Source organism: Monodelphis domestica, chromosome 7 (genome assembly GCF_027887165.1).
Source record: "Monodelphis domestica isolate mMonDom1 chromosome 7, mMonDom1.pri, whole genome shotgun sequence".
In the NCBI taxonomy this organism is placed as follows: Eukaryota; Metazoa; Chordata; class Mammalia; order Didelphimorphia; family Didelphidae; genus Monodelphis; species Monodelphis domestica.
This window is the reverse complement of record NC_077233.1, coordinates 55,867,317-55,879,268: the sequence shown is the minus strand read 5'-3', so window position 1 is coordinate 55,879,268 and position 11,952 is coordinate 55,867,317. Positions and strand designations below refer to the sequence as shown.

The window sequence follows — 11,952 nt, the reverse complement described above, 5'->3', positions numbered from 1 at the left end:
TCCAGTGAATTCATGGATCCATCAATGTACTGAATTAAATCCAACTAGATTGACTGTAAGTAAAAATTATGCTATAAACTTTTCTATTCACTGCAGGTATTAAATGTTGGGCATTCAGTAGGTCCTCAAAATTTATGAATAAAGTTCAACAGAAAAAGGATTCAGGATATGACAATATTTGTATTTGCCTAGTAAAGCACAGAAATGGAAGATAAAGTGAAAGATCAACCCAGAGGAAGCATGAAGCTAAAGTGGCTAATGGGTCATCAACACATTTACGCCACCATAGATGATGGTAACCACAGGATTTTTATGAGGAATGAAAACATGTGAGATGATTATTAAAGTCCTCTAGAAAGGTAGAAATGGATCCTGTTAGAAAATAGTGGTAAGAATTTAAAGATTAAAGTAGGAAATATTATGAATTCCAAATGATGAGTAGTTAAAATGGCCTATAAATGGCACTATGGGACAAGAAGGATGACTCCTCTTGTTCTGTGGAATCAGAAACAAAGTCTTCATGGGAAAGATATGAAGTATATAAAATTACTTAGAGGGTCATATGCCATCTAAGGTTCTGCCATGTATAGGAGATGAGAAAAGGTTTAAATAAAATGAAATTTCCTTATATTTCCTAGCTGGAAAGGGGGAAAAAGTAAGTAGAGATGGCTGGAATAGGTAGAAATGTTTGTGAAGAAAGAGTTTAGATGTTTGAGTTAAAAGATCTGTGTTGGGTCAGTCAGGGACCTGTGAACTTTTAGCCTAGAGGAGAGGTAGGCTATATACAATATCTGTTTCAGCACTTTAAAAAGCCATTTTGAGGGAAAAGTTGCCTGAGTGAAATGACCTTGCATTTACTTTGTATATATTTAGATGGGAACATGTTGTTTCTCCATACCATGTACCTTATTGAGGGCAGATAGTTTCATTTTTGCCTTTTTATCCACAATAGCTGGCACACAGTAGGCATTTAACCGATTGACTTGTTCCACTTGATAAAGAAGGACAAAAGTGAGAGCAAAGGGTAGAAGATGAAAAGCATTTTAAATTTAGGCTTGACAGAAGGAAAACTTTCCTAGCACATTAGAACTATTCCAAAGTTGAATGGATTGCCTTGAGGGAAAGTGCCTTCTCCCTCACTTGAGGTCTTTAAGCAAAGTAGGAACAACCCTTTGTCAAGTATATTGTAAAGGGGATCTTTTTTCAGGTGTAAGCTGGACTAGGTGACCTCTGGAGGCTTTTATATGATTCTGACTAGAGAACTGGTTTTAGGAACTAATGTGTTGAGAAGAAAACAAGGGAAACATGAGGCAGGGAAAAGGGGTTCACTAAGAAAACAGGATCCTGTTTCTTTTAAAATAGGGAATTAAAAGGAACACAATTAGGGGAGTTTGGAGAAGAGGGTAGCAGGCACACCCAGTAAATAGATAAGGCCACACCTTGGGCCACAGACACCTACACACAGTTGAGGTTTGACCCTAATATTCCCCATGAAGCTCTGCCTGGTTAATCTTTGTTGTCAAATAACCTTCTCCTAAATCTGACAGCTAGCAGCCCCAGGCTCTAATCAGGTTGCTACTATCCTGGAAACTTCGAAGTGCTTTGGGTCGCCAAAAGCAGCTGAGCTGGATCAAATGATAGAGGGGTAAGAAGGGGAGAATCCTTTCAAATTTCTATTTGCAGTGCTCCCTAAGACAATAACTGAAATTTATATAGCACTTTAGGATTTACAAAGTTCTGTATAAACATGAATTCATTTGATCTGAACAACCATCTTGTGAGATAAGTAACAATCAATAATTAGAATCTGTGAATCTCAAAAAAGTGAAGTGGTATAACTAGTGGCAGTGTCCCATCTTCAGTTTCCTCTTAACTAATGAAGAGTTCTAAGATACCAGTGCCAGGACTCACTGACTCATTTACTTTCAAGCCACAACCCCTCCCTGAACATCCCCCGCCCCGCCCCCCACTACTTTTAGACCAATAACATCTTTGGTTCTTCATTACTTCAATAAACATTTATTAAAGGCCTACTCCAAGTTGTTGGGGATACAAAGACAGCTAAGGCACCCAATTTGCTCTTTTTTTTTTTAAGTCTTACTTTCCATCTTAGAATCAATACTGTATATTGTTTCTAAGACAGAAGAGCAATAATACCTATCCCCCCCATCTGTTATTGAGGAGCTTACAACCTAAAGACAAAATGACTATAAGAAAGAATGTGATTAATTGAAAAAGAGAGGTTCAAGGAAAGTCTCATGATAAGGTGAGGTAGGTGGTATTATCATCACTCCTTTTGAATGAGGAAACTGAGGCCAGTAGTGGTTAAATGATTTGCCAGAGGTCATTCTACTGGAAAGTGATAGAAGCAGGGGTCTCCCTGACTTGGTGTCCAATATTCTCTACGAAGGATTATAGATTTGGAACCAGAGGGGACCTTGGATTTTACCTGGACATCATTTTGCAACAAAAGAAAATGAGGTCTTTAAAACACTCTGGAGCTCAGAGCTGAATCTAGGTCCTTTCAAATGAAACCTTTTTTTCTCCTTAAATCACTGTACCCCATTGCTACTTAGAATCTTTCATAATGTCTTACAGTAATTCTTCAAGAAATACCTGAATAGATTGTACTCACAAGATAAGAATTCAGATGTAACTAAGCAAGAGGTAAAGAAAAGTTCAGATGCTTCCTGGCTATACAATCTTTGGCATGTCATTTATGCCCAAAAAGGTGGTATGATACAGGGTAAAGAAAATTGGCTTTCTAGGGCAGTTCCTGGGTTCTAATCCTTCCTTGGCCACAGTGTAACCTTGGGCAGTGTCCTCCTCTGTAAAATGAAGGGGTTGATCTAGGTATCTCTGAGCTTCTTCTCAGCTTCAAATCTGTGTGGAGACACCTGCCTAGGCACACCTGGCTTCTGGAGTGTTGGATTTCCCAGCCTCCGTTTGGAGAAGGGCACAGTGAGAGCAGCTCCCTTGGAGGATTCCGGGACTCATATGCAGCAACTGTATGTCACTTAACACTTTATCAATGCTGGTTATTATCAACATCTGAGCATTGGCGTCCTCCTGTGTGACATTAGGGCCCCTGTTTCCTAGAGTCGTCAGGAGGGTGGGATAAGGTAACACCAGCGTGTCTTTAGGTTTATAAAGTGCATTATTGTTGTTGTTATTGTCAGGTTTCATAACTTTTGGTGGACGCTGCTTGGCTAGCCCCCTTTCCCATCAGACTGGCTTTTGTCCTTCTTTCTAAACCCGTGCTGGGCAGCGCGCCTGGCATACAGTAGGCACTTAATTGTTTCCTGCCGGATTAGGGGCTCGGCTGGTGACTCTAGTTGTGGTGATCGTCGTTGTCCAGGTCGTAATTCTCCTTCAGGCCCCCCTCCCCGGCTCTCCTCAGCTCACGATCCGCAGGATCCATTCATGGTCGTGGACTGGGGCGGTTTGCCCTCAGCTCAGTAGGGAGCTCGCGGGGGCTGCCGGGGTCGAGTCTCCCGACCCCACACTGGAACCCCTCTCCACACGACAGCATCACTCGACTGCTCGCCCGCCAGCCCGCAGACCGAAATGGCGGTCGCAGCTGCGCCAAGGCCCCGCCTTCCAGGGGGTGGGGCCTAAGCCAGGGAAGAAGGAACGATACCGGAGCGGATGAATGGGCGCCTGGGCCGTGGCAGCGGCGGCGGTGGCGGCGGCGGCGGCGGGCGGCGGCGGCGGCGGGGGCCGCGGGGGCCGCGGTAGGTGGGGGTGGCGCGGGGGAGGCGCCTCAGGTTAGGCCGAGGAGCGCCGAGCCTCCTCGTCGCGGACGCTGGGGCCGCCATTTTAGATGGAGGCAGCGAGCCGCCGCCTGCAGTGAGGGAGCGACTGTGAGCGGGCGCCGGAGCGGGAGCGCGAGTGCAGGCGCTGCAGCGGGCAGGGAGGTTCAGCCGGGCCGGGCCGGCGGCGGCGAACGGGCTGGGATCTCGATTCGGCAACGGCCGGCTGGCGGGCCCCTGCCCGGGGACGATGCGGGGGCCGCCCGGGGCCCCCTCCCCCGGGCCGGGGACGCGCCGCTGCTGATCTGGCCTGGGTGCTCGGTGCCGCCGCCACCGCCGCGCTGCAGCTGCCGCCTCGGCCTGGCCCGCGGGGACGCACGGGACGGGACGCACGCGGCGCGCACCGGCCCTGCAGGTAGGCGGCCCTGCCGGCTTGGCCGGGCAGGCGAGCGCGGGGCCTCACGGGCAGGCCCGGCTCCCTGGATTGGGGAGGCCGCGGCCCGGCAGGGGAGCGAGGGTGGAGGAAGACTGGCACGGCTTGCCCAGACTCTGTTGGGGAAGCGTTGAAAAGAGTTCGAGCCCCCTCCTGCTACAGATGAGAAAACTGAGGCTGGGGGTGGTGGATCTTAGCTCTAGAGCTGGAAAGACCCTTCACTATTGTGCAGATGAGGAAACTGAGGCCAGGGTAGGAGGGATCATTAATCTAGAACTGGGAGGGGCCGGGTCTACCCTGCTCCTTTGTACAGATGGGGAAACTGAGGCGCGGGGAGAAAATTATAAATCTAGGACTGGAAGGGGCCCCATCCCTTTTCCCTCTTTGTACAGGTGAAGAAACTGAGGTCAGGGTGGGGAGGGAATTAGATCTAGAGCTAGAAGGACCCACCCACTATTGTACAGGTGAAGAAACTGAGGCTTTGGAAGGCAATCATAGATCCAGAGCTAGAAGGATGCCCCCCACTAATGCAGTTGCAGAAACTGAAGCCCTGGGGGGATTGTGGATCTAGAGCTGTAAGAGGTCTCGGTCTCAATCCCTCCCCCTTGTACAGATGAAGAAACTGAGGCGGGAGAGGGCCCCCGTGCCTCTCTTTGAACAGATGAGAACATTGAGGAGTGGTGATCCTAGAACTAGAGCTGGAAGAGACCCCCGAGGCCCTCTAGTTACAAGCATCTCTTTGTGGAGGTGAGGAAAGCGAGGAGGGAAGTGACATCGGCCACTGAGGCAAACGTTGAGGGTTCTGGTGCTGGGCCAGCCTGGCTGTCCCGAGATTTGGTAAACACTGGTGAAGGCTTCTGCGAGCGAAGCGAGGGTCAGGACAAATAGGATCTTGGCTGTGCGGTCGGAGGCCAGGAGCTCCTGTCTCTCCTTCATCCCTGCTGTCCGCCCCTCTCCCCGCTCGTTTTCTTGTGAAAATTCGTAGGAGAAAATTTCGGAATCTCCTTGTGTGCGTATTGCCTGCGAAGTGGAAAAGGGGGTTGGGGCAGCCGGTGTCCCTTGGCGCTGAAGGTGCTTTTACCTAGAGCATGAGAAACTGGATGGGGGGAGGGTAGTTTTTGTTGAAAGGAACTAGGGCTGACTTTGCTGTAAGTAAATTCACTAAAGTTCTAAATCCCAGGAGTGTGTAAAAAACTCATTTACGAAAATTAAAAGGCTCAGCAAAGCCTTTTCAGATGCCTGGGGAGATAGCGAGAAAAGGTTTGGGAAATTCTGGTCCTCCTGTGTCTTCTGACTAACCTCTGCGTTCTTCAGGAAGAGGTTCTCTTTCCAATCCTCCTCATTTAATTTCAGACCTCACTGGGTCAGTTTCCTTTTGTGGAAATAATGTTAGCAGGACATGGTCCGTCTCTTGGGGATATGACCAGCTGCATGGCGCATATGTTAAACATTGTCTGGTGTCATGTGGAAATTGGTCCACTTAGTGTTTGCCCCTTTAAAAGGGAATTGATGATTACCTTTTCTTTTTGAGAACCAGGTTCTTTTGTCCCCTCGCTGCTGTAAACTTTTGAGATTATTTTTATTAAGTCAAATTAAAACAATATTTCTTCTTACTTGACTGCTAGGCTTTTCAAGTTGGGTGTCCTGTCCTTATGCATCATTCGAATGATGTTCTCTTGTTTTTTATAGTTACCCTTGAAAGCAAAATGTTGGATTGTAAAATGTAGCCTGGACTAATTTTTAGATTCTCGTTATGTGTGTAACTGGTGAACAGCATCTAAGGATGCAAAGTAATATCTGAGGAATGCAATTAATGCATGTGCTGTTCACTGAGTGGACAAATCAAAGACTGGTAAGTGTGGAAATGAAATTGCTCTTTACTTTGAAATGCGTTCCTTTTCTGATTATTATGATTTTTTCTACCTAGAAGGTTTCATATCCACTAACAAGTTTGTTAGAAAGGCAATAATATTCTTGTCCTGTGATGACAATGTTCCTTTATGTTAATAGTAATTTCTAAATCTTGCTTGCTATAGTAAGTGATGCTTATACAATTTAAGTCTGATATTTAATATCTTACATGCTAATCAGGTTTTTTTTAATTGAAACAAATTTGTTACTGTTTTTGTTTAATACTTATCTAGTTAGGTAAACAGGATTTGTCATTAGAAATGTTTGCTTTTCCAGAAACCAAGTATTTTATGTTTTCAGTAGCTCTAAGCAGTCAGTCTTCCTAACATTTAAAATAGATTTCTGTGAAATTCACCCAAAAAAGTTTTCTAGGTATGGTATAATGTAATAGAGGTGAGAAGAGGATTGTTCACTGGAATAATAAAAATGTAGATAGAGATGTAGAGAATGACAATATTCGGGATCAGAATTTAAACCTGAGACTCATTAGAATTGTCACAAATCTATTGCTTTTGTATCTTAAAACATAGTGTAAAATTCGGAGCACTAAATATTAGAGCTTTAAAAACCAAGATCGCATTCTCTCTCAAGGTTAAATATCATTTGCCTGTTTTTCCCCCCAGTTTTTTTTAAAGCTTCTTTGAATCTGAAAGTTTTCTGGAATAATGTTTTTTGAAGATAAGATTTTATTAATCTTTTTATCCTCTGACTTCTAATGCAGAACCTACATAGAAGTTGCTTGGTAAATAAATTTTTATTCAGTTCAATTTTACTTTCTATAAAATGTAACCATGAGTTCAATTACATTTTAAAAATATTTAATACCATAAGCTACTTCTATAAATATTCTGTTGTGTGTGATTTGAAATTATAGCAGCTTTGTGATTATACAAAATTTTGGCCTCCTAATATTTTTAGTAATTTGATGTTTAATGACAGAAAAAGTTGTATGAAAAGGTGTATTTTGTTTTACAATAATATGATTACTTTCTGTCTTAGGAGTAGCTTATTAACTAAACAGCATTATATACCACAGTGTTGACTTAAAATTCTTATCCTAATGATTGTTATTGAAAGATGGTAGATTAATTTGCCAATCAGTGGCAGTGTGTGGAAAAGGTATAACTGAGCTTAAACTTTAAACTGCTTTGAATAGACTTAGAGAAGTTCTGCTCATAGGATTGAAAATCTTCAGATTGAAAATCTGGATGTGCTACCATAGATTTGGAAGGATGAGTTTGAGCCTATATGCCCAGTGGAAGAAGAAAGCAAGAGAAGGACCTTGAACTGCTCACCCAAGTAGGCTTCAAATATGTTAGTCTTTATAGCTCTAGTACAGATCCCAGGAGTTTGGGTTAAATTACTTTACATTATGGGCCTCTTTGTAATATAGTCATTGTATTTGTATTATGGACTATAATTTCTTAATGTTTAAAACCTTTCACTTTTAATATTGAAGTGTTTTAGAATCATTTTGGTTCCATATTTTCTGATGGGAATAATTGGGTAATTTTCAACATTTTTCATTTAAGAGATCTTGCTCTGTTTTTCTTTCTCTTAATACAGTACTGCTCCTAGAATCAGATTTGTGTGGATTCAGGTGTCAAGTGGGGTGTGGATTCTTTTGTTATTGGCTTTGACACCCCAGCTATCTGAAGGTTGTTGGGGTTTTGTTGTTGTTGTTGTTGTTTTGGCAAATTACTAACAAAAGTATGCTAATTAGCATCACATTCCTATCAATGCACATAGAATTTCTTGAGAACACTTGACTGTCTTGTTTTATTTTTAGATCAGACTCAGGAAGGTTGCCTCCTTGACTCTAGCTGGGTGTGGTATGTGGTGTTAACTTAGTCTTAAAACTGACTTAAATGTATAGAATTGAGATCTGAAAGCTTATTTACCTTTTTTTGACTTAAAAATCATTGTTTTAGGGGAACTAACTATATGCCTCATAGACATTTCTAATTATTTCTCATAGATCCTGATGGATCTATATGTATATGTTATTCCTATGCTTTCTACCTGTCTGACTTGTAGGGAATTGATATAAATGTTTCCTTTTAATTAAGGTTTTCATTTTCATAATAGTTGGTTAAAATTCTGCTTTTTCTTCAAAATAAGAGTCTGAGTCAAATGTTATTCATTTTTAGGTTTAAGAACATCTGAATTGCTGGCTTTCCTGATTGGATAATTCAGGTCTATCTAGATGGGGCATCTTCCTGGGCATGGATAGGTCAACATGCCCTTTTCTGGGGCAAAGAATATTTTAAAAAGGACTCCTTTTTTTTCTTCTTCTGTGATTTGAAGTTAATGTGAACAGGATAGATATATTCCAGTAAATATCTATTACAATAGCTTTTCTATTCTGTTCTACAATTTTTTCTCCTTTAAGAATGATTGTGTTCTAAAGTACAATTTGTTGTGCACCAGTTGATTCCAATGTTGGAATCACTGTTGGGCAGAGCTTGTTCAGAAAAATAAGTCCTCACTCCTCTGTATACTTGCACCAGGTGATCTCCAGCAGTCCCTTTCAGCTCTGAATTTTCTCCTTCTCTAAACCATATTCCCCTACTTCATAACCTGGCCCATTTTGGACAGGATTTCCCCAGAGAGAGCTTTTATCCTTTCAGAAAGGTTTTCTCAGGAACATTTGGAGAAGGTGGATATTTGGCTCACTCTCCAATAGATAGCCATTAGATTGTAAGCTCCTTCAGGACTGGCACTATCTTTTGCTTTTAATAAATGCTTATTGATTGACCCTAGGTGGTTCATCATTTCTATCTACTAAACTCTTATTAGCAGATTTCGTTCTGTAAGAATAAGCCTCAGAACAATAAAGATTTTTTTCAGCTTGAAAGAATATAGAGAATGTATATAAATGCCATATCTTCTTTTAGGATCTCATTCTATAATTGAGACAGAAGAGATTATTCAAGACAATCTTTTGCACCAATTAATTTGCTCTGGCAAATTCAGATCAATTCAAGAAGCATTGATTTAACAGTTTTTTATGAAGCATTGTGCTATACACTGGGAATACAAAGACAAAAATGAAAAATAGGTCGTATTGTTCTGAAATAAAACATTTATACAAAAGTAAATATAAGATAATTTCAGGAGCAAGAGACTCCAAAAAAGATTCCAACAGTAGACAGCCCCTTAGTAAGTATTCTTGAGGATAGGATGATTGTGCAGAAGGGAGTCAATTATAGGTATCCTGAACAACCTGAGGAGGATAGAAGTTGGAGATATGATATCAAGTTCAGATAATGGCAAATTAGTCCAGTTTGCTCAAAATGTAGACTCTTATAAAAGGGAAATCATATAAAATAAGTTTGGAAACAGACTATGAGAAGTGCTTTTAAATGTCAACCAGAGGAATTTGTATTTTATTCTTTTGTTTAAACCCTTACCTTCTATCTTAGAATCAATTCTAAGATAGAATAGTGGTAAAGGCTAGGCACTTGAGGCTAAGTGACTTGCCCAGGGTCACACAGCTAGGAAGTATCTGAGGCCCCATTTAAGCCCCGGTCTTCCCAACTCCAGGCCTGATGTTCTATCTACTAACTGCCCCCTCCCCACCCTTTGTTTTTAGTTTATATTTTATTCTAAAAGCAGTAGGGAACAGCAGGAGGTGCTTACCTAAGGGAACCTCATGAGACCTTTATTAGGGCAGAGGGAGCTGTAAGATGCTCAGCTCTTTTGTTGCCATGTGCATTCTCCACACATTGCCCCTCACTATCATATCCCTAGAATTTTTTTTGTCTACTTTCCCCAGGGACCTCACATGTAAAGGGGCGGTTGTCTCTGATTTGAAAGGAATCTTTTTTACCCAATGTCTTACTATACCTGCTGAGTAAATGCTATTGCTTACAGGTAATTGAGGATTGTCAAAGAACTATTAAGGACTTACCATGTCAGAGGACTGTGCTAGGGAGTCACAGAGAGGCAGAAATAGGCCTTGTCCTCAAGGAGCTCCCATCTGTTGCGGGAAACTACATGCAAATGATTTTGTACAAACAAGGCACCAGATACAGGACACACGGTCAGGAAAGGTTTTCACAGACAGTGGGAATAAACTAAGCCTTGAAGAAAACCAGGAAACTAGAAGGCACAGTTGAGGGGGAAGAGAACACTAGTCATTGGGGACTGCCAGGGACAATACATGGAATGATTATTGGTAAGTTATCAGTAGAATGCACATCTGTGGAAGAGTCATGCCCAGAAGAGAGTACTCACTAGTGGTGGGGAAAGAAGAGTAATAACTGGACCCTTTGGGGACTCCAGCCTAGAAATCTTCCCACTTGGGGGAATGGGTTTGCCAGGAGTGGGGAGGAGTTCCTATATGGTGGCACTGTCAGATTAGTGCTATAGACATTTCTTTTGACAGTTGTGTAGAGACAGATTTGAGAAAGGAAAAACTTGGACCAAGAAAGCAATCAGGAGGTTGTTTCTGTAGTAAAGGCCTAAACTGGTGGTTGCTGTATAAGGGGAGCTGCCTGAAATGCCATAGAAGTAGAATTGACAATTCTGGACAACTGGCTAGATGAGGAGGTGGGGTTTGGAGGAAGAAGAGGGTAAAAACCTGAGGACTCTGAAGTTGGCAAATGAGTGACTGAAAAATCCTTAAAATCACCTGTAATTAGAGAAATGCAAATTAAAGAAATTCTTGAGATTCAACTTCACACCACATCAGATTGACAAAAAAGGAAAATGATAATTATTAGAGTTGCTTCAGTAAAACAGGTACATTATTACTACAGTACTATAAGCTGTGAATTGCTCTATCCATTCTTGGAACTAAGCCCCCCAAATCCCTGACTCAGTGATATCATTCCCAAATTTACACCACAAAGAGATTAGAGAATAAAGAAAAGGACTCATATGTACAAAAATGTTTATTATAGTAGCTCCTTTTGTCATAATAAAGAATTGTATAAATTAAGAGGATACCCACCAATTGGGGAATTACTGAGCAAATTATGGCATATGGATATATTAGAATATAATTACCCCATAAGAAAAGAAGAAAGGAAAAAGTTTCAGAGAAACCTGGGAAGATTTTTTCCTCTCTTTTTTTATTCAAATATATTTTATTTTCAAAATTACATGTAATAACAATTTTCAACATATATTTTCCAAAATTACAAGATCCAAATTGTCTTTCCCCATTATTTCGGAGATGGCGAGGTATTTGATCTGGGTTATACATGTATAATCGTGCAAAGCATACTTCCATATTGGTCATTGTTGTAAGAGATTGCTCATATAAAACCAAAACTCTGGGAAGATTTTTATGAATAGATGCAGAATGGAGGGGGCAGAACCAGGAGAACAAAAAATAAATAACATAAGGAAAAACAGCTTTGGAGGGCTTTGCCTATGATCAATGAATTGACAAGGCATTGTTCCATAGGACTTTTGATGAAGCAAGCTATAACTTTCCTGATAGGTGATAGATTTACTTAAAAAAAAAAAACAACCCTTACCTTCCATCTTAGAATCAATACTGTGTATTGGTTCCAAGGTAGAAGAGTGGTATGGATTAGGCAATCGGAATTAAGTGACTTGCCCAGGGTCACACAGGTAGGAAGTGTCTGAGTTCATTTTTGAACCCAGGACTTCCTGTCTCTGGACCTGGCTCTCAGTCCACTGAGTCACCTAACTGCCCCCCCCCAATTTACATTTCTGGTCATTGTCTATATAGAATTTATTTTGAATACTTATGTATATCCTAAAAATTTTTTTATTTTTTCAGTTTGTCATTGGGTTGGGAAGAAAAGGGTGCTATGGCAGCCAAAAAGAAATAAAAAGGAAGAAAAGAAGGTTTCTGAAGTATTTACAAATACACAAAAG

At 41.5% G+C, this 11,952-nt stretch overlaps 1 protein-coding gene across 4 annotated transcripts in view; it reads left to right on the top strand.

Annotated features, from left to right (window-relative positions):
- The first annotated feature begins 3,505 nt into the window (after positions 1–3,505).
- RAF1 (Raf-1 proto-oncogene, serine/threonine kinase) overlaps positions 3,506–11,952 on the top strand; it is a 65,509-nt gene continuing 57,062 nt past the window's right edge. Inside the window, exon 1 of one of the 4 annotated variants that reach the window (XM_056804678.1) lies at positions 3,506–3,734. The gene's annotated coding sequence lies outside the window, so the exon portion shown is untranslated. Of the gene's footprint in view, positions 3,735–4,030; positions 4,168–4,533; positions 4,933–5,878; positions 6,038–11,952 lie in introns of those variants that run through there. The other 3 variants (XM_001366004.5, XM_056804677.1, XM_016424495.2) reach the window with 3 other exon arrangements.